Here is a 23717-nt window from a genome sequence, read left to right as displayed (position 1 = left end):
GTTCGGGATGTGACGTCTGTCTTTAGAGTTTAAACATATGCAGATTGTGCCGGTGTTATTGCTGGATTTAGTACGTAAATCGTTTTGTTTACGAATTAGAGGCTTTGCAGTTGTTATATATGTTAAATATTTCATTTTGGATGTGTTTATTGTAATTATATTGGCTGGTTTTATAAAAGTTTATACAACTGAAAGGATATCTTTGCTTGGTGCATTTGGAAACAAAGCTGGTCTATTTCTAAATGTAATCGCGTGCATCGCTGATGATTATACTGTCCGTGTGTTGTAAAAAACTCAGGCCCTGTTTACACGAGAACGCTCGCGGGTGAAAACGTAAAAATATTTTATCAGATGTGCCTTTCGTTTAGACGGCGACGGGCGTTTTTGGGGCTTAAAAACACAAAAAAGTGAAACCACCCTCCAGAGTGGAAATCTTAAAAACGCTCCACCGTCGCGTTTCGTAAACAGTAAAAACGCAAAAGTCTGCTAGACAGTGAAGGCACCGATCAGTGCTTCACATTGCCACCTAGCCGCCTGGAGTGCATACTACATCGAATTTCACACACTTTTGCGTCACCATATGCACGCAGATTTCCCCCCCATAACGCTCGTCTAAACGCAGAATAAAAAGTGATCACTTTTGCGTTTTCTCTTCAGATCGTTTCCGTGTAAACGTAGCCTTAGATTAAACACACTCGCAACAGACACACCCCAAAGCAGAGACGTTAGAGCGTTGCCAGCGGCACTGAGCGGAGTTTTGCCGCTGTAGTGGACACGCACCGTTACATTGAAATCACTCGCGCCAGACGCTCAAGAGTGAGTGAGTAATCAAAAAAACGTTTGCTTTAGCCTCAGTTGAGTGAAACACCGTATGTGTAACTTTGGCCATTCTCAGTGGTGTGACTGGGACACTAACTCTGCTTGTCATCATATATACAAATACTCAGATTGTGATGTTTATTCCCGCTTCAGTAATATGCTGAATATACGGCCTTCCTTTCGACACACAGCTCCACTGCCCAGCGGACCCGCAACCATCTCGCATGTGTTTATAGGCTATTATTCGTGAGGTGTAACCAATCAGATCAGCGCCGTGGACGGGACATTGAGCAAGTCTGCAGAGTGGTGATTACATTATAGCGGCAGCTATATCAGAGCCAGCCAAAGTAGCGCATTTTAAAGTAAAATTTACTTTAATCAAACCACGGATCCGTGATAAGTTTTGTGATCCGTCTCGCCACTAGTGTAGTTGCACTGATCACTTTGAGGGGGGATAGATTTATCACGACCGGGGATAAAAATAATCAGGGCCGGCGCTTGCCATTTGGGTGCACTAAGCACCCCCCAACCACCCACCCACCAAAGGAATAACAACCATTCAGAATTTATTAGTTAGGTTCTCTTTACTTCCAAAATAACTGCTGCAAATAAATAATTTTACATTAACAATGGCACCAAACATGAAAATAAATAAATAATGTAAAGGTTAAAATTATAAATACCAAATACCACCACAATTATTAAAAACACAATTTGGAACTGAACAATGTAAACACAGAAAGTTAAAAGTGCAAAGGTCTGATGAGGCACAATATAATAATTCTGTACATAATGTGACAACTCTGTGAATATGAAAATATACAAACACTGAGACTGTGTTTTTTTTTTTTTTTTTTATTGCAGTTTTACCAACAGATGTCGCCCTTGGCCTATGAACCTCTTGAAAATGACTGCATAGAACAACAACGAAAAAACGTATCTAAGCGGTCTAATTTGGCAAAATCACATCACGTTCAGTTGCAGGGTTTTTCTAAAGTTCACCTTACCAAGAGGCAGACATTGTATTGAAGCGAAGAAATTACAATAGGGAACGTTCTGCACTAAAAGCCTATGCACACATCTGTAACGTAATAGCCTACCTAGGGGGAAAATTAGCTTTATTTGTCATTCAAATATGACGATGAGGACCCCAACGATTGGCCTTCCTTTCCTTCTCAAACAAACTAACTGCATCTTTAACAGTCCCCAAGTTTCAAAATTTCCCGGGGAAGAAACCCCCAGACCCCCGTTAAAATAAAAGACTCGACATGCAGAGCTAAAGCCCCGGATCTTTTAGCAACGCCCCTGGACATGCATACACGCAAGGGCTACAAAACTAACATTTTTATTTAAAACATTGTCTTACATGCAAGCGACGTGCGAGCATCATCCCGCTGTCTCTTCTTTTTTCTTTTTTCCGCCCCCGACTCTTGGTGCCTTTTCGAAGCCATGTCTGAGGCCGGTGTCTGCCAGATTTGACATTGATTGAGGCATAATCGAACAGACCACTGGGAGGTGGGGAAGGGGGGCACCAGAGGGAGACTAGCACAGGAGATTCACCTTTTTCTCGACTAATTTGGTCTAGGCCTATATTTCTTTTGTATATTAACATGCTTTAGACATAGTTTATTTGTTATTTATACTAGTAGCCTATTGTGATGATTTTTCACGACCCAGATTTTTTGGTGCCCCCCCCCCCCCCCAAGCACTTCCCAGCTGGCATTCGACTGACCTTAAACGTTTAAATGTGGTTGAAATAATGTCAGTTTAAGAAAAAACATTAATTCAATGTCAAAACAACGTTGAACACCAAATGGTTGAAATGGTGTTGTTAACTCACTATGGATTCAACATAGAAATATAAATAAAATTTGAGTTGTACGTCAAATCAACATTATTTTTACAACCATGACTTCTAAACATTTTGTTGAAATATGTCAGTAGAAAAATAACGTTGTTCCAACATCCAAACAATGCTGATCAATTAACTGTTGAAAAAGTGTTGATGCATGAATAATGATACAACGTTGAAAAATCAACTCTGAATTAAACGTTTGTTAAGTAACATTAATTCAACGTCAAAACAATGTTGAACACTAAATGGTTGAAGTTGTGTTGTAAACTCACTACGGATTCAACATAGAAATAAAAATACATTTTTGAGTTGTACGTCAAATCAACATTATTTTTACAACCATGACTTTTAAACATTTTGTTGAAATATATCAGTAGAAAAATAATGTTCCAACACCCAAACAATGCTGATCAATTAACTGTTGAAAAAGTGTTGATACATGAATAATGATACAACGTTGAAAGATCAACTCTGAATTAAACATTTGTTTTTTCTGCAATAATGATATTTTGAATAGAAATAAGTCTTTATTTTTTTTATAATTTGGTTTAGTAATGGGTTGTTAGTGAATTAGTTATTTAATAATGAAGGGAATTTATACATTTGCAGACTCAGTACTAGGGTTAGGGTTAGGGTTAGAATTGAACTATTAAAATAATTCTAAGGGGCTTTAAGGCAATACCTACAGGTGTACAGATGCTGTTCAAAAGCAGTGTATCATCCACACTCTCTGTCTGTCCTCCTAGACCTGAACATACCTGTCGGCAATATCTGTTTCTCAGAGTTAAAGCCTAACAATTTTAAAATTAGATCCATGTTTTTAAGAGAGACAATTTCTACTGGAACAATTTCTTTAATAATGTAAATTGGACTCAAGTTTGGTCATTACCTCAAAAATTCCTCCTCATACGGTTATCGAAAGGTATTCCTACACAAATTTTAAATTTATATTTATTTAAAATGCTCTTTCTGTGAATGCTCCACTGAAACAATTTCTCATTTTTGGTCTTGCCGTGAAGATTTTCATTGCTGATAATATTTTAAAAACATTTTCTTTATCTTACAAACATGTGATTTTTTTTTTTTTTTTTTTTATTAAATATATCGATCTTTGAAAGAGTTTGGTTTTATTATAAAATTTATTTTATTTCTATGTAAATGTAAAAAATGTAAATGTAAAAAATTGCTGACCTATAAATTGCATTGTAATCCTATGGAATTTTTATAATGTATAACTATTTTTTTATTATGTTCTTGTTGAGGCATGTTATTTTTTGTTATATGAGATCTGGCACATACTGTTGTTGACAATATAAAAGCATAAAAAAGCCTTTTTTCACTGAGAGCAATTATAAGGACTTGATTGGAGGACGCCGGTTGTCCATCACACAATTAAAGGCGGTGACTAGAACTGGATTCTATTGGCTCTTACGGTTCCAGACAATTGCGCATGCGCGAAGTGGGTCTGTGTCGTCATCTTCAGAAGATTCTCTGACACTGGACCGTTTTGGACGGAATCTGGTGGTAACAGCTGAAACGGTAAGTCGCATTTCATAACTAGAAAATTCCTAAATACATTTTGAGTGTGCCTGACTCTGGCCAACATATTAATACATATTGTGTTAATTAATATTGTGTGTATGGGCAGACGTTTAACCGCGAACCGCCGTGTGTGTGTGCACGCATGTGGGCAGAAGTTAATTTAACCGCGAACGGCCGTTGTGTGCTAGCTTGTTAACCAACCGTGTGTGTGTGTGTGTGTGTGTGTGTGTGTGTACAGGCCGAATAGTTTGACTGCGAAGTGGCGAACCGCCGTTCTGTGTATGGGCAGACTAACGACCGCGAACCGCCGTTGTTTGCTAGTTTAATATTAACCACCAACCGTCGGTGCGTCTGTGAGTGTGTACTGGCAGACTAGTTTAACCGGCGAACCGCCATTCTGTGTGCTAGGGAGTGTGTGTGTGTGTGTGTGTGTGTGTGTGCGCGCGCTAGGGTGTTCGCACATTGACACACTTTTCATACACAAACTTTAAAAATAATGATTATTTCATTCTTCTTCCTTATTACAGATATTTTATGAAGAACACCTGAAAGTCTCCTTCAAAGGTGAGTTGTCTCCATATACCCAACCATCTATTTGAATCTGAAAGTAACTGTTATAAAACTATTTACATTTTTGTATAATTTAAATATAGGTTAATGTGGAAGATATTATTTAGAAAATGATGAGCACAGCTTGATTTAATGTTTTATTACTTTTTTTTCCAATTTGAATGATTTTCTTTATTAAACATTTATGCTTAAAAATGTTTCGTTTTTATATTTTCACGCCCAGATGTATCACAAAAAATGGAGACGACAAAATGCACAATTACGGGCATTGGTGGAGTCTAGTGATTCAGATGAGAATCCAGGTCCCTCAAATGAGAATGAGAATCCTGGCCTCTCTTTTGCTGATAGTCCAACAGACATACAGACTCAAGAGCACTCTGATGCAGGAGAAGACGAGTATCGAGATGATCATCACCCTCCAGACAGTGATGGTGAAAGTGAGTCAGAAATTGAAACTTTGTCCGAGGTGACTATGTCAAGTGATCTAAGAAGTGATCTGGCAAAATGGGCTGTAAAAAACAAGGCAACGCGCACATCGGTTGATGAGCTGCTCTTGGTGTTACGCAAACATGGCCACCGGCTGCCAAAAGATGCCAGAACCCTTTTAGGAACTCCACCTGAAATAGAAGTCAGGGATCTATGTGGTGGCCAATTCCTCTACTTCGGTGTGGAGACGGGACTTTTGAAAATGTGCTCACAGTATCCTGATTTTTTTTCATCAGAAAATGAGATGCTGCTAAATTTCAGTGTAGATGGTGTGCCATTGTTTAAGTCATCAAATGTACAAATGTGGCCCATTCTTTGTAGTGTTAAAAAGTTTGAGCCGTTTATCGTTGCACTATTTTGTGGAACTGCAAAGCCAAACAGCGTTACTGACTACATGTCTAGTTTTTTAACAGAACTGAAGGCACTCCAACAAAATGGGATTGAGTTCCAAAATGGAACATTAAATGTAAAAGCGAATGCTTTTATTTGTGATGCCCCAGCGAGAGCATTCCTAAAATGCATCAAGTCCCACAATGCCTACAGCAGCTGTGAGCGGTGCACCATTGAAGGACAATATGTTAGTCACAGAGTTGTATTCAACTACCAGTCGCAGGAGAAGATTGACGCAAGAACAGAAGATGACTTCATTAAACAGGCATATCCCATCCACCAAACTGGTTGCTCACCCCTGATCGCAGCAGGCTTGCAGTGCATACAACCGTTTGTGCTAGACTATATGCATGTTGTCTGCCTAGGGGTTGTCAGACGATTGCTGAACTTTCTAAAACAGGGACCTAGAGAGTGTAGGCTGTCCTCAAGGCAAATTGGAGAAATTTCAGCAAAACTCTTGTCCCTCAGTGGAAATCTGCCAAGAGAATTTGCCCGACAGCCACGAAGTCTAACTGATCTGGACAGATGGAAAGCGACGGAATTCAGGCAGTTTTTACTCTATACAGGACCGGTTGTTCTCCGAGGCATTCTGCAAGACAGTTTTTACCATCACTTTCTGACACTGTCAGTTGCCATGTCCATACTGTTGGACTCCAATGGCATTACACGGATGTCATCCATTGGCTACGCTGAAGAGCTTTTAGTATATTTTTATAGAACATCTACCAAGCTCTACAGCCCAATCTTTCCATCCTACAATGTCCATGCCCTGATCCACTTGACTGAAGATGCAAGGCACTTTGAAACATCTTTGAATGACATCTCTGCCTTTCAGTTTGAAAACCACCTGCAAAAACTAAAAAAGTGTGTCAGAAATGCAAAAAACCCAATTGCACAACTATCGAAGAGGATAGCAGAAATGGACAATGCAAAAATTCCTATCTCACCAGCAGCACATGGGACATTTGTGTCAACTAAGAAGAAGGACTCCTGTTTTTTTTTTTGGGACATGCCTTTGCCTTGGGAAAGGAAAGAAGGCCAGAAAAGACATGTGTGTGTGATGTGTACAGTCTCAACACTTTGGACTGTTTTTTCACCAGTCCATGCGACTCAAAACTGATTAACATTGCTGTACTGCGTGATGAAAGAGGAAACCAAAAACGAGAGCTGATTGAGGAGAAAAAACTGAAGCACAAGGCAGTTTGTCTACCCTACAAAAGTGGCTACGTATTTATGCCATTGCTTCATGGCAGTGAAAGGAACTAACCAGCCTAGGATAAGTGACAGAAGAAGAGTCCACTAATAGCTGTTCATCTTTTAATGTTAGAAGTTTTTTAGTCACAAATGATGGTCATTCACTTTAACTTTTGGATAGCATTGTTCGGAGTTGTCTCATTTGTTTTGTTTTTTTTATAGACCAGAACAATGTGGACTAGAGCGGTTGTGGAGAGAGGAGACCATGGAGATGGAGGAAGTGATCCCATCATGTTGGGTTAAGAATGGTGGTGTATTGTGGCCTACACAAGGAGCTGCGAGAGCGTTGAAGGCCTGCAAAGAACCAGAAGAGTCATGGACAAAATTCCCGTTAATAAAAATTAAGATTCAGTCAGGTATGTATTTTGTAAGGCAAAGACTTATGTCATACAGTATATGAACGTAAGGCAAATTTCAAATCGTCAACACATACATATGGACATTTCTAATTTTTTCTCTTTTACATGAACATTTAAGTGTATCTATCTGTCTCTTATGTATGTTTGGTCATTTCTAGCCCGCTATAATGTCAGTTTTGCTTGTTTATTTTGGTGAGACTCTTATTGTTTGGTTTTATCTCAAACAACAACAAACAGCCATACAATTAAAAGTAACTAAAGCAGAAGCACAACACAAACGGTCTCATCCAGAAAAAAGCAACAACAAAATATATTTGAGAGGAGGAAGCAAAAAGCTTATTTAGTCCTGCCCCTTCCTCACAAAATCGTATCATGCAATAAAAAAATATAGTCATTCAATAGCATGTTTATTGTTGACTGTTGGCATGCAAGATGATATCTGCTTATAGAAATGAAACAAGTATTTTATAATAGCCAAACCTGCATTTTTGCCCAGTTGCTTTTGTATATTAAGACTTGCTCATTTGTATGCATTTTACCATTGCTGTATGTACTTTCAGATGACAAGAATGAATGTGAGAAGTATGATTTTACTACAACTGCTGAATTAAGTGGCTCAGAAGAGGAGTTACCGACGAAGAGGAGGCCAAAAAAAAAGTATCAAATTGGTATGTAGTGCACTTTTACTAATTTGATCATTTGTAAGATATTATATATATATTTTTTTGAATGTTGTAGAATATTACATTTGTAATTGTATATCAGATATTTATTGACTTTTTTTCCCTTTTTTAAGATGAACCATCTGTCAATGAAGACGGTCAAAAAGAATTTTCTCCAGGTCTTATGATAAAAAGTACAGGTATGTAATAAAAAAAAAAGTTTTCATATTTATTTTCATACCTCTGTCACAACAATGAGGTTGGAGTAGTGTTTTCTAACCTTTTTCAATTCAATTAATGTCAATTCAAAGTCAAACTAAGACAGTCAACACAGGTATGCCTAATTGTTTGAAAGATGACTACTGTCTTACAGAATGCTTATTACTAATTTTAGGTGAAAAGGCTACCAAGGAGATTCGAACATTTATTCCTTGTGAAGGTAGGTGTTAATTTACAGGAACCAATGCACTGAAGGCAATGTCTACATGGCCCCAAGGGCTACATCATTGTAACATTGTATTTTTAGAGTAAACCAACAAAAGGATCTCCTTGTGCACAGCTAGTGTGATCGTCAGGTGCAGGTTGGTAGCAGGAACATTTAAAGTAAAACTGTGAAATGGACCACCACATGCTGAAAAATTTACAGAATCTTTGTGAACACGTTTAGCTCCCTCTGATTGTTGCTCACTCAGAACAAAGCTTCAGTAAAGTTTTTCAGTGTGCGGTGGTCAAATTTATCTGTTTTGCTTTCATTGTATTTTTAGAGTTTGTAATAACAAAAGTGTTTGGAGCCTAATGGGTGCTTTTTTTTTTTCTTTTCTTTTTTTGAACACTGGTTCATTTTGGGGTATGCCACACCAAAAGGGGGCAGTGACACATTGGTGGTGGGTCATGTCACACAATCATGTCATATGAAGATGGGGGTGGGATCAGTATGTTTGAATCAGAGTAGAGATGTAATGGTTCTTACTGCAAAGTCACACTATTCGGTAAATATTGCACAACTACTAACACAACAAAAAGAAGCCACATTTGGCAAATACAAGTAATGAGAATCAAGCCAAGAAAAGAATAACAAAAGTTATGCGCATTAAGAACACATCATTGTAGCATTTTAATCACCACCGTGGCTATGTCATTATCGGGCCAATTAGTCACTACAGTTTTGAAAGTACTTTATGACTGTCGACTATTTATTACAGACGACTTTGTTCTTCCAACTCCTCCCAAAATGAACAATGCACAGTCTGGTAAATATGGCACAACTACCAACACAATGAAAAGACACCGCATCCTGCATCCTGCAAATACAAGTAATGAGAATCAAGCCAAGAAAAGACTAACAAAAGGTATGCACATCCAGAACACATTGTAGAATTTTAATCACCGCCGTGGCTATGTCAGTATCGGGCCAATTAGTCACTACAGTTACTAGTTAAGTATTTTTTTTTTTTTTTACATTTAAAAAAATAAAATAATTTTTGACTGTGCTTATTACAGATGACTTCGTTCTTCCAACTCCTCCCAAAATGACAGATGCACAGTTTGGTAGGTGGTTGTGTGAAACCAATTTTGTCTTTGATTGGATGAAATATTTTGAAGTTTAGTATGCCAGAACTGAAAGGTTACAACTTGAATTGAATGCCAGAAAATATAATTTTCAATTGTCTTTTATGTTAATTTAAACTGTTAATGTTTCTTATGTTGACTAACCAAATACGTGTAAAGTAATTTTGAATTATTGACATATTAACCATTCCCAGTGTCTAAAAACACAGAAAGAACTCAAATGGACATCCCCTCAAGACCTCAATCCTTGGCACACAGTGGTAGCAGCAGTCCCTCTGAGTCTCTCTCTAATGTTCGAAGGTATTTAATTTAAATATGATCAAAAGTGCAATATTGCCAGTATAAACAAAGCACTGTTGTTGTTATTATTATTGTTATTATTATTAAGTGTGCTTGCTCAAAGCGCACACTTATTGTTCTTCTTAAGTTTTCTTATTATTAAGTGTGCTTGCTGAAAGCAGCACACTTATTGTTCTTCTTAAGTTTTCTTATTATTATTATTATTATTATTATTCCCGGGAGAAAAATTTTGGCCAGCTCCTGCGCCTAGGCCCTTTGAGACAGAGACACCGTTCCAACTTTAAAACGTTCGGTCAGTACCGGTGTAAGTTGCTCGCGAAGATGACATCACAAGTCCATGTCGTTTGTCCGCCATAGTGGATTGAACAGGAAGCGAAACTAAAGTTTCACAGGTCACAAATTTGGTCCGAACTTCACGAAACTGGACGTACATGATCCTTGGACCAAGCCTCACATAAGTTACTAGAAGGATTTTAGATTTTCGGAAGCGTTTGCCCGTCACAGCCAAACGAAATCGGCGGCGTAGTCGCCAAAACAGGAAGTAGTTCATATCTCAGGAACGCTGTCACGTATCGAAACCAAACTTTGTACATTAACTCGATACTCCAATGTGAGGATGTACAAGATAAAAAAAAATAACAAAATTTTACATTATTTGGCAACCCCCCCCCCCCAGTTTTTTGGCCAGCTCCTGCGCCTAGGCCCTTTGAGACAGAGACACCATTCCAACTTTAAAACATCCGGTCAGCACTGGTGTAAGTTGCTCGCGAAGATGACATCACAAGTCCATGTCGTTTGTCCGCCATATTGGATTGAACAGAAAGCGAAACTAAAGTTTCACAGGTCACAAATTTGGTGCGAACTTCACGAAACTAGACGTACACGATCCTTGGACAAAGCCTCATCAAAGTTACTAGAAGGATTTTTGATTTTCGGAAGCGTTTGCCCGTCACAGCCAAACGAAATCAGCGGCGTAGTCGCCAAACAGGAAGTCGTCCATATCTCAGGAACTCTGTCACGTATTAAAACCAAACTTTATACATGAACTCGGGACTCCAATGTGAGGAAGCACAAGATCTGAATTTTTTTTATTTTTATTTTTATTTCAGGCTAATAGACAAACCCATTTACCTATGTCTATGCAAGTGTTTCACCTTTTGATGTTAATGCATTTATTTAGACAGTAGGTGGCACTGTTGTATTACATTTCACAGAGCAGCCAAGTCAGTGCATATAGACTGCATTCGTTTTTACCAGGTTTGTCTTAATAAATGCAGGCATGAATTTCGTTTTTTGCATTGGTCTATTTTAATCATCTTCAGTTCAGTTCGAAGGGCACTGCGCATGGCATAGGGAATAAGGGAACATCGATACATCACTTCACAGGAAGTGGAGAGCGATGATCACACACCCAACTGTCATTTCGCGCATCAGGTCATCACCAGTCAGAACGGTCATAACTAACGATGGAGGAGTTTACGTATGTGTGTAAGTAATACATTTCGCCATTGTTATACAAATGACAGTATTTTTAACGGTTATTGTTGTGAATATTACATATACTATTTTTGATGATTATAATTTACCTCAGAAAATGCAGCCAGCTTAGCTAGTTTGTGAAGTAAAGTGATTTTATTTTAGGTAGTTGTAAAATAGTGCAATATAATAATAAAAATTAAAATATGAATGTAGTCCTATATATATTTGTTATATCATAATCTGCGCGACTCCGTCGTTGACTTTCTTTGATGACATTTGCTGGGTGTTTCTAATGAGCGGTTATTGTCAGTGAAGTCCACTTCAACTGATATACCGTGCTCAGGGAGTAGGGGAGCAGTGAACACTGCATATGGACCCTGTCGAATGGAACGCACATAAGATGTGTAAAAACAAGTGGAAAGCGCGAGCGCGCCGCTGTCTCCTTTCGCTTGTTCTCCTGTGGCGTCTGTCGTTGCTATGCGGCAACCATGAACTGCGCTCTCCATGATGACAAGATCTGTGTCTGAAATCGCTCCCTATCCACTATATAGTGCACTATTTAGGGTGTCGGCCATTTTGCAGTGGTGTCCGAATTCTGAGTGAACGACATCATTCCCTACTTTCTTCACTACTTTTATCCACAATCCTCTCTGAATTCGAGTGTACATACGATGTACACTTGCTGAGACACTATTTCCCACAATCCATCACGATAAGGCGATTGAGCGCGAATGAAAAATAAACAAAAATGCCACCATGGCAACGGTGCACCCGAGTTAGAAAACAATCATTTATAAGACCAGACGCCTGGTTATTTATTTATACATACCGTTATGTCTATATTTGAAAAATCAAATGTGTCGTGTAGTGTTTTGTTCTCTTTTATTTTCACATATAAATTAAAAAAGTAAATAAATATGACAAGCAAGTGTTTTTATTATCTTTTTTTTTAATCAAATAACGCAATAAACGTGAAAAATACATACATACAATGGTTACATACAATTCACACAGCCAAAAAGAGGAAATATTAAAGATGGGTAGGTAATGTTTATGACAAATTGTCTGAGCTCTCTGGCGCGTGATAATTATGTCAGCGTCCAAATTCTTTGCTGATGTAGTGCACTCAACTGCCATTCACTATGTAGGGATTAGTGAACGAGTGAACGAGTGAGCGGTTTCAGACACAGCTAAGGAAGTATCAGCAAAAGATTACTAGATTTCTAGCCCTTGCATTAGCTTTACTACTAGATATATTTATGGAGATGAAAAATAATAAGGCGCCCTGTACAGCTATGATCAGCTTTTCGGCCGAGCATTCAATGTTGTTACGCTGCAAGCTGATGGTTCGTTGCTGCCGCGCTCTATCACTCGCACACCATAAAGAGCAAATTGTTTTTTAATGTTTCAATTTCGTGATTAAAATGACATAATTAGGAAGCGGATAATTTCTTCATAAACAGCTCATTATGACTCAATGTTAGAATGCTGCACCTACACTCGATAGTGTGAATAAGATCAGCGCAACGCAGACCACTGCATTGACAGGGTAAAACACATGATCTGTCTACGGCCAGGGCTCAGCGGAAGATAGAAAATGCCGGTCCAGCGCTGATTGAGGAATTAAATTCGAAAATAAAAGACAGTTTGACATCTTTTTTCTCACATTCTCGCATTTTTTCTCGCATCTATCCACTACCTGCTAACGTAAGTGCACTGCACCCGAGCAAGCACACTTTGCAGTTCCTCCGGAAATGCATTTTTCTAGTTATTATTGTTATTATTATTATTATTATTATTAGATTTGATTTGGTATGGACATCACAATTAAACTGGACGAACCAGATGCACTGAGTGCTTTAGCACTTCCGGATGTAAGAAAATGTTTGGCACAGACCTCAACAAAAGTCATGTTGTTATTATTATTATTATTGTTGTTGTTGTTGTTGTTGTTGTTGTTGTGAAAATAGAAATTGCGACACAAAATGATAATTCCCACTACTTAGAATTATACACCATTTGCAATGCCTGCTGTAGAATTATTATTTTTTTATTTTTTTATTTATTTTTTAAACCAGATCATTCAGCCCTAGGCCTGGCCAAGAGAGTCTGTCCAGATCCCTTTCTCCGAGACGGCGTGGGCGTTCCTCAGGTTCTTCCACTCATGGACGGAGGTATTTAATTCAAATATGATCAAAAATACTATATTTTTTACTATAAATGAAGCACTGTAAAGCTACAGTCTGAACTACACATCTTCCAGATGTAAAAAAATGTTTGGCACAGACCTCAACAAAAGTCATGTTCATATTATTATTATTATTATTATTATTATTATTATTATTATTATTTTTGTTGTTGTAAAAATAGAAATTGCGACACAAAATGATAAATCCCACTACTTAGAATTATACTTCATTTGCAATAACTGCTGTAGAAATCTTTATTATTATTTTTTTTTAAAACAGATCATTCAGCCCTAGGCCTGGCCAAGAGAGTCTGTCCAGATCCCTTTCTCAGAGACGGCATGGGGGTTCCTCAGGGTCAAACAAATTGAGGAGGGAAGACTTTCCGATGTCTGAAAAAAGTAAAGTTATTCTCTTAATTTTGCTGACGAATAATTAGGAGTCTTCCAGTGCCCCTAGCTGTCACCAAAGTTTTATTTGAATCAGACTCAACAGTTCAATATGACCCTTTGCTGATTCTTCAAAGTAACCTGATTTTTCACATGAGCACATGGTAACACATGTATGTGGTGTTCTTTTTTTTCACAAGCAAAAAAGTTGCTCCACTAGCAGATTTTTCTATTTATTTTATGTGAAAATTTGTGTTCAAGTGAAAATTGTCTAGTAAATACAAGTTACTTTAAAGGTGTTTTATTTTAAGTGTATAGATTTATTTTGAATAGAAATTTAGAAATATCACAAATATTCTTTTTTTATTTTTATTTTTTTTTTTTATTGGGCAAATGAAAACTGTTGTGTAGAGCATACTCACTACATTATAAAAATAATAATTGGTCGCTTCTTTTTTGGCTAGAATTTCAGAAGAGAGTTCTTCAGCTCCTTGTTGATATCAAGGATAGCATTTACGTTGCCACCTCTGCTGGAACAGTATATGAATTAAATCCTGCAAACACTGAAGAAGAGCTTAAAGCTTTAGAGGATCGCCTGGAGGACGTTAATGAGGGAGCAGAACTGGTAAGTTTTAACCCTCAGGTGGTATTGGGGTCTGAGTATCAGGCTAGTGAAACATGGTTTCACAGCTCTAATGCACATGGGGCTCAGTGCTAAAGATTCGCAGAGATATTATGCCTCTCCCTGATTGGGTGCAAGACAACACTCAAACTGATCTAATAAGTACAGCTTCATGGGGCATTTCACATTTTGATTAAGAGACAACAGCAGAGACCGAAAAGACAAAGAGCGGCCTATAGAGCGTGCACTGTATGTTTTGATCCGGGTAATGTCTTTACAGCAGGAAGTGCCTCTGGCTTCATGCACTTCTGATGTGTGTGTGTTATGCTAGTAGCAGCTAATGTACCACTGTAGTTGTAATGTAGCAGGACAAGTGCTATAAAAAAAATGCAACAAAAGGGTTACATTTGTAAAGTGCTGGCTGTTCCATTTTGACAATTTGGCTTTTTCAAGGGATATTTCACTTAGAAATTAAATTTTGGTATGTTTTAGCTTACCTCAAGGGCATCCAAGATGTAGGTGTCTTTGTTTCCGCAGTAGTTTCAATTTTTATATTTTTAGGTCAAACCGTTCTTGTCTGTCAGTCATATAATGCAGGTCTATGGGCACTGTCTCAAAGAGCATGCACAGAGAAGTCCAAATTAAACAATTACCCATCGCAAGTACACATTGATGGCGAAACGAGCGGTTTGCGTGAGAAAACGAACAGTATTTATATCGTTTTTACCTCTTGTACACAACCACGTCCAAGTGATCTGAGTGCTCGTGTGCTTCCTGGTGTGTGAGATCACTTCCGGCGCTTGCGCAGACTAATCCAGAACGCGTGCACACGTCACACACCAGGAAGCGCATGCGCCCTCAGATCATTTGGACGTGGTTGTGTACAAGAGGTAAAAACGATATAAATACTGTTCTATTCTCACACAAACTGCTTGTTTAGTGTCTTAGGCCATCAATGTGTACTTACGATGGGGAATTGTTTCATTTGGGAATTTCATTTTCATTTGTCACATTATATGACTGACAGACAAGAACGGTCTGACCTAAAATATAAAAATTGAAACTACTGCAGAAACAAAGACACCTACATCTTGGATGCCCTTGAGGTAAGCTAAAACATACCAAAATTTAATTTCAAAGCGAAATATCCCTTTCACCTTGGTGAACTTGTCCTCATGTGCCTGCTTTAAGTCTGGACTCTACTGACCACTTTTTCTGGTTATTTTTAATTTCTTGTTCGTTTTCAGAGTAAACATCTGAAGAGGTTAGGAGGGGTTGATGCTGCAGACCATGTAAAGAAGTCAATGGCTGCGTAAGTAACTTTGTTCCATTTTTGCATTAGTTTATAGTTGAGGTGTAACGGTACGCGTATTGAACTGTTCGGTACGAGGCTTTCGGTTCGGTGTTTGGTACGCATTTTCAAACCGAACAGTTATTTCAAATAACCGCGTCGTGAGCTTGCTCATAATGTAAGAGACGCTGGCGCGACCATAACATCAAATGGCAAACGTAATGTAAGCGGAATGAAACTGAGCTACTCGTGAAGTTTGGACCAAAGCAGCGCGAGCGATCTTATACTACACAGCGCTAAGAGATCCAGTAAAGAAAGCACTCATTTGAATTCGCCACTGAAGTAATAAAACACTCCGCGAGATCTAGTGAGAAACAGTCACATTTCTCCGTTATTTACGGATCAAACGCTGACGTGGAAACCAGCCATGGATTTACTGTAGTAAAAGTAACTGTAACTTTGGAAGTTTGGCAGGAATAGTAGGCTACAATGCTTTCAAGTAACGTTACGTCAGTTTTATTTCTACATTATGAAGAACATTGCTGCTCTCATATGTTGATCTGAACTAAAATAAACATTTGTTTATAAGTACAAAATATTACATTTAATTTTTTACAAGGAGCTGTTTTGTTTTATATGCTTCTAAGAGTCAATTATAGCTCCATCATTGCTCAAAGTAAAAAAAAATCATACTTTATGATGTTAGTTTTAATAAAAAATGAATAAAAAAAAAATCAAGGAAATTTCTCTGGCATTTCTATCTTTATGCTTTATCGAAAACGTACCGAACTGTGACACGATATCGTTTTGAACCGAACCGTGAATTTTTGTGAACCGTTACACCCCATAGTGATGTTCCCTGTCATATACTGTCATGCGCAACATTTTCATAATGAACTTGATTGCAATATAATACTCTAATATAAATCTGTTTTACCATGCCAGAACTATGACAAATAAAATGATGGCTATAATGAGCCTCAGAGGAAGGAGTGGGAAGGTGCCGTTTATGAAGACCCGCCTTTACAAGATCATCTGTGGTGAGTTTGCTTTAAAATACTAGTTTTGTAACAATGTTTTAAATAATATAGAATATAGTAAGCAGAATAATAATTGATAAGAAATAATTTTAGTTGGAGGACTATACAGAGCATACTCTAATATTATATATAATACTCCATTCTGGGCTCTACTGGCAGTACTGGTTACTACCAACTGCCTTTTGTTGCTCACCCAAGCACATGATTATCAATGACCTTGCATGTTGATGAATACTAATTTATATAGTTGAAACATTGGCAATGCCACAAGTTGATATTTGCAAAATATTTGAGAGGTTAGCGTTTGCTAATACTGATTTTTTTTTTTTTTTTTTTTTTTTCTCATCAGACGTGGTGCTCAGCTCATTTGATACAACAACAACAAAAATAAATGAACACATGGCCAAATATTTAAAATATGCACCAGAGAGGATGGGTGGCGGTGGCAGAAAAAAGGAAAGATAACCAGCCGTGTTCAATGTGGCCCAATGTTTGGGCCGTTCTTCTAGTTCGACGTGTGTTTGTGTGAAATGTTGGCACACTTGCCATAATAAAGCATGTGTCTTCATCAGTGAAATGTCTTTATTAATCTCCTGGTCTTGCTTTTACCAATTGGCTTTTCCTAGCTGACTCTGCATGTCCACAAACTTGTTTATGTATCCATTTCAAGTGTTTGTTCTTGCTGTTGAACACATCAATACTTTAGTGAAAACAGTTTAACAAAATAAACTCTTGAAAAGCAGGACTTTAGTGACGTTGCTATTTCAACGTTGATTAGATTGACGTTGGAATGACGTTGCTATTTCATCGTTGATTAGATTTGCAAAATCTAAACAAAATCCAATGGTTATCCAACACTGACGCCTGACGTTGATTCAACGCTGACTCTACGTTAAAATGCCAGCTGGGTTGGTGCCCTACGCGCAGTGCGTGATGTGCGTGTGCGGAGCGCCGGCCCTGAAAATAATTAAGCAGAGGCAGTGATACATTGACCAGAAAGTGGGAAATCCCACGCATCCCCACCGGCAAATCTCACCGTGAACTCCTCCACAGGTAACAGCTGCAAGTCTTGATGAGTCCATTGGATAGGTGGAAAAGGATTTGGCAGTTTCAAAGAAATCACACAGGACTTTAACAGTTCCAGAATGTTCCGCACACTAAGACTCCTTCCCCCTACTGAAAAACAGTCATCGCAACGAGAGGAGGAGATCAGTGTCTGCCCATCATTGTAACGCCTGTATTGTTCCCATGTTGCAATTGACCTAATCATTGGTCCAGAAAAGTGGAGCTGTTTAAAGGGTCATGAAACCCTAAACCAATTTTTCTGAGATTTTAACAGAGGTAGGTGTGTTGAACACCATAGAAGACAATGTTATAATCTGTAAAATTTAATAATAGGATATAAATGGTTAAATTTGAGTTTGTATCGGCTATTTTCGTCTTCCGGGTTTGAAATCTTCATCGAGTCCACGTCACAGGATGTGACGTTTTTCTGTACGGATCGTCCGGTGATGACTCATCGTTCTCTCATAATTATTAATGAGGCTGAGCCTTCATATCCAATGAGAAGACACTTCACTGAATTAATCATGATACCACGTGGATCTTTCCAAAGACATGTCAAACTGTGATATCGCGTAGTAGATGAGAGAGGCAATGATGGGACGCGCGTTTGTTTTCATGGTGCAAAAGTTCCAGTGCATCTTTCCCCGCGATGCTGCCAGGGCTGGACTCTGACTGCGGGCGGTTGGTTGGCCATAAACCACGGACACATCTAAACTATGTGTGTGTAGCAACCATTCAACTGGAGAATGGTGGACTTCAGCCTTGTACACCAATGCAGGTTTCGTCTTGCTAGTGATGCGGTCCCGAGGACTTTTCTATCGCTTCAGAGGTGTGTGTGTGTGTGTGTGTGTGTGTGTGTGTGTGTGTGTGTGTGTGTGTGTGTTTGTGTCTAAATGTAACCCTGACCGTTTTTACTTGCCTTTTGTTAAATAATCACTCGTTATTAAAATGTAGATATTTCGAAAATACATCAACGCATGCTTAGTTTGTGCAAATTTATGTCACATTCATTGTCCATCTTTAGTGGGTTTAGGGGGCGCGTAGTCTAGGCTATTTACGGAACGTTTTTTTTTTTTTTTTTTTTTAAGCGGAAAATTTATTATTTTCAAATATATGCATTTATAGTGTTAGTGTATATAAACAAATATATATTTTATAATGGCCGATATGCATGTACATGTATATGTTTTAAATAGAATGATTACTGTAGTAGGCTAATATGTGTAGCAGGGCATTCAGTTACTTTTTAAGGACAAAAATAAGGTGTCAGTGTATTTCATTAGACTTTAACTTTGCCAGCTATAAAAAATCTAGCATTTCCTCACGTTTTACCACTGACAGTGACGGTCGATATGCATTGGCCACTGGCTTTGACCACACCAACTCCCCCTCCCTTCTTCTCACAGCCACCACGCCCATTTAAGTTGCATTTTTCAAAAAGATTATGAGCTAGACTTGAGCTGAAAGAGGGGGGTTTCATGACCCTTTAAGTGGGCTGAAAACTGATGTGGTCTTTTGGCTTGCCACTTTCTGCTTCTCATGGATCCGCCCGACGAGATGTTGTACAGGGTTTTGAGGCCGACGGACACGTTTTTTCAGTTTACCTAAAAATGTCTTGAAGGGAAAAGCTGAAACACAATCCATCGGGCCGAATTTTCGTGCATCTTGAGCTAGGTGGATCAATGAATGCATGTAATAGCTGACAAAAATTCAGTGCAGCAAAATCTGTTACAAAGAGTTTCAAAATCTCCTCAGCATAGTCACAATTGTCAGGAGAACATAAGGCAGGACTCAGAAGAATTCTCATAGATAGCGATAGAAGTAAAAAGTTTCTGTAGATTATACTGGGTATATTATTGAGGAGAACAACAGGGCCGGGCGGGGCTCTCTCTCTGCTCGTTCTTATATTCGCCCAGCAGTCATTCACCCATCAAATAAGGCTTTGGCGGCCGCCAATAAATGCAGGAAAACCCCTGTATCAGTCGGCCTATGTAGCTAAGGTGCACGGCAATATGGACCTTTGGAAAACACTGTCGATTAATCCACAATATTAAACGACGCATTAAACAATTCACACGTCGCCTTAATGTAACAGACAAATAAACATTAAGAAAATAAATCTAAAAAAAAACGATGTTTCGTTTCCATATGTGAAAGCACAAACAAATGATCGCACAATACCTGGACCCTAATGCTAGCGAATCAAATGTGCAACCCATAAAGAGGAAACTATTGTGAAGCTTTGAGGGTGTAGATGGACTCGATCTACTACTGTATACATCTCTGTTTTGATCATCAATCTGAATCCCATCCCATCAAAAGTCTTTGACAAAAACAAATGTTTTTTGCTCAAATGTTTTTATTTTTATGAAACTGTTGATAATTCAAGACATTCAAGTGTTGATAAAAAAGATATTTCTGTGTCTGTTTCTTTCTTGTGATATATTGATGTATTCATTCAACAAAATATTCTGGGGGCCATGACATTTTTTTTAATATGATAAAACAATATGTCTTTAATCTAGTTTTTCCCAGTTCTTTTAAAAATCTTTTAATACCCAGATAGCAGATGTACGTCACGGAGATGTCTGAAAAAAAGCAGCTTTTTTTATTGGACTGTCTTTAGATCTTGTTTCTGATGGTTTATAGTTGTTACATAAGACGTATAATAAATGAAAAACTAATAAATGAAATTTAGGCCTATCGATATATTTATATATTCCATTTAATTTTATATTCATTTTCTAGGCCCACATGCTTTATTTATTTAAATTAAACTGCACGTTTCCATTGATTGTAAAGTTAGACAATGAAAACAGTAGATCAAGTGCAGGCGACTGCATGTTTGCAGAGTTTGTTTTTACAAATACTAAAATATTAGCAATAGTCTGATGATGTTTTAAGGTTTCCAGCCTGTAGTTCATCGATCGCCGTCTCACAGAGCCAGCAGCAGCAGCTGCATCATGGGGGCTCAGTGCTTTGACATGGGGAACGTAACATATCATCAGCTTTGCGTTAATACGCTAATGACCTGGCAAATAAATACTCTCGCCTTACTTGATCCTCTCCATCACTGCTCATTTCCACTCCTTGTGGTTGTGTATTACTTTCAGACTTGATAAATGTACTGCATGTCATCAGTAACATGAATTAATACTTCTGTAACTGCTTGCAATGATCAGGAGTTGTCTGTACTGCTCTCATGATTCTCTTCCACACAAACTCGCTTAACATTACATTACCTCAAAAAAACGTTGACATTTATTCAGTTTGTTGACTCTTTTTACACTCATATTTCGAGTCTGTAAAAAAGCACCAATGCTAAAGTTTTCTATGTATCCTAATCATTAAATAACATTCAGTGAGCTTGTTGTTCTGCCTTAACTTAATGCATTGCTTAACAATGAAACTGAATGAGAATTTAATTGAAATGCATTACTTACACAGTCACCTCTGATAACAGATCATAATTTAGACGCATGCATTTTCGGTAAAGCTGCATTGCAACTAAATGTTTTGTGAAAAGCGCTATACAAATAAATGTGAATTGAATTAAATATAGTCCACTGGTGGGCAATGATCTTTTTGCAAAAAAATGCATTGCGTGCTTTGCAATTGCATCTTTTCCACATACTTTCCATCTATGTGGGTTAGGACACTTACACACACACACACACACACACACACACACACACACACACACACTACAGCCTCACATGCGAGCCACGTCTCTTTGGGCAACCGTGTAAACTAGTGTTTGGTCTTCATCTAAACACCTAAAAACACCTGCAATCTGAAGGTTAAGATAGAAGTATAAAGTTTATAATCTGTATTAAGGAGTGATATACTGTAGGTCTAGAATTCTGGCAATGGCGAATAATAATCATGGTCAGAGAAAACGCTCTCTGAGTCTGATTACTTACTTCTCCCAGGCTCTTCTCAGGACATGCTCTTTTGTAGTGTATTGTAAGGGGTTCACAACTATGGCTCTCTGGGGTTGTTCTTTGTTCATCAGGCTTTGATGCCAGAGCTCTGTGTGCCCGCTGAATTTGACCGTCTGTATTATCACGAGTAATAGACCCCTTCCCGGTGTCCTCCAGCACAGGTTATTCATTCTGGACTGCGACTCGAGGTCATTCAGATTTTCCAGCATCTTTGTCAGCTCGCTTTGACATTCTTGTATCTGCTTACTATATGCTAATATTTTCTTTACCTTGCTTTCCAGGGTTTCTTTTAGCCTTAGATGTGGTCCCTCTGTTCATCTCTCAATATTTGCGAATATTTAACCTCTGTGCATCGATTAAATAAAGTTACACATAGGTCCAGAAATGTCTGTGTCAAAAAAACTCCCATAACAATTTGAGGCTTGGCAGTGTCATTTTAAAGAAGACCCTTGGCAGATTATTGTTGAAGTAAAAACATTTTAAAAAGTGAAACCAAATAAGGTTTAAGTTTATGAAAATGATTATCTTTTTAAAGATAATAAAATCTAAACCAATATTTCATTACCATTTAGACAAAATGATTTTAACATTTTATTTTAAGTTTTCTACTCAGACAGTCAAAATATATCTTAAACATATCATCAGTGCAATTCTTTACAGTCACAGCCATTAGATTTAGTTTTAGTTTTTAAAAAAGTAGATCTCTGCAACTGTATATCTGTGATCATTTCACACTCGATTACTCTTGCTTACATTTATAAGCCAAAAACTCTCAGTGGTATTGCTAGCTTTGGAAATCTGTGATTTATTCTTTAAATCAACCCTTTTTATCATTTGATTGTGTTTTCTATATGTGAATTTCTGTTATTTTGAACGGGACTTTTATTTTGGTGTGGGCATATGACGTCATAAGGCTGCGCCGCTCCTGCATATGTGATTCTGCTGAAGAAAGGTTTGTTTTTTTAACAATTGAAAGTGCTTTTTCAATACAACCCGTTCAAACGATTATATTGAGAACTGTGAAATAAGCTAATTATTACTGAATGTAACATTGTAATGTATTTTATCTATTAATGAACATAGTTTTTATAAGGAAAGTGAATGAATGAGTAAACATAACAGAAACAGTGCGTCTCATTTCGCTCCCTATATTGTGAGTCAGTTCATCATAAACACGCTGTTTGCTCTCTGGCAAGAAATGATAGAGAAACGGAGCTTTTTGAAACCGGTTCCGATTCAATTGAATCAAATGATTCAGAGTTTGTAAGCGCTCGAATCACCGAATCCCGCTGACGACTCCTGCAGTTCACCAGTGTAAATGCAGCAAAAACAACAACACACACATGTGGAATCACAACTTCTACATATCAACTCACAATATTTTCATCACAGTGAGTTTAGAGTGTTTTTAGTCTAATCTGATCATTTAAGTCCATTAACTCTCTCTCTCTGACTCTCTTACCAGTGAACTGAACTACTGAACTAGATCTGATTGACACACACTCAGAGATTTAGTTTAGAGTGTTTTTCTTTCTGTTAATTATTTTCCCTTAAACAGGACAGAGTGTCCAAACACACAGAAAACTTCCTGGTGAAGCGACTGAGATCCACGTGACACACTATTATAAAGATGGCGTTTATTAAAGAGGAGAGTGAAGACGTGAAGATTGGAGAAACATTCAGAGTCAAACATGAAGATACTGAGGAACAAACAGGTTGGTTTCATTCTCAAAGTCTTTCTTTAGTCATTCTATGTCATGCACCTCTTTATTTATAGACGCAACTTGTGACAAAAGTTAACACAATGAAATCACATATATTAGAAAAAAACAATAAAGAATCAGATCATGAAATGTGAGTTATTAGGGCTGGGACAATATTTTAATGCAGATGGC

The sequence above is a fragment of the Scardinius erythrophthalmus genome (genome assembly GCF_964197995.2).
Source record: "Scardinius erythrophthalmus genome assembly, chromosome: 4".
Lineage (NCBI taxonomy): Eukaryota > Metazoa > Chordata > Actinopteri > Cypriniformes > Leuciscidae > Scardinius > Scardinius erythrophthalmus.
This window is presented reverse-complemented; position numbering follows the sequence as displayed.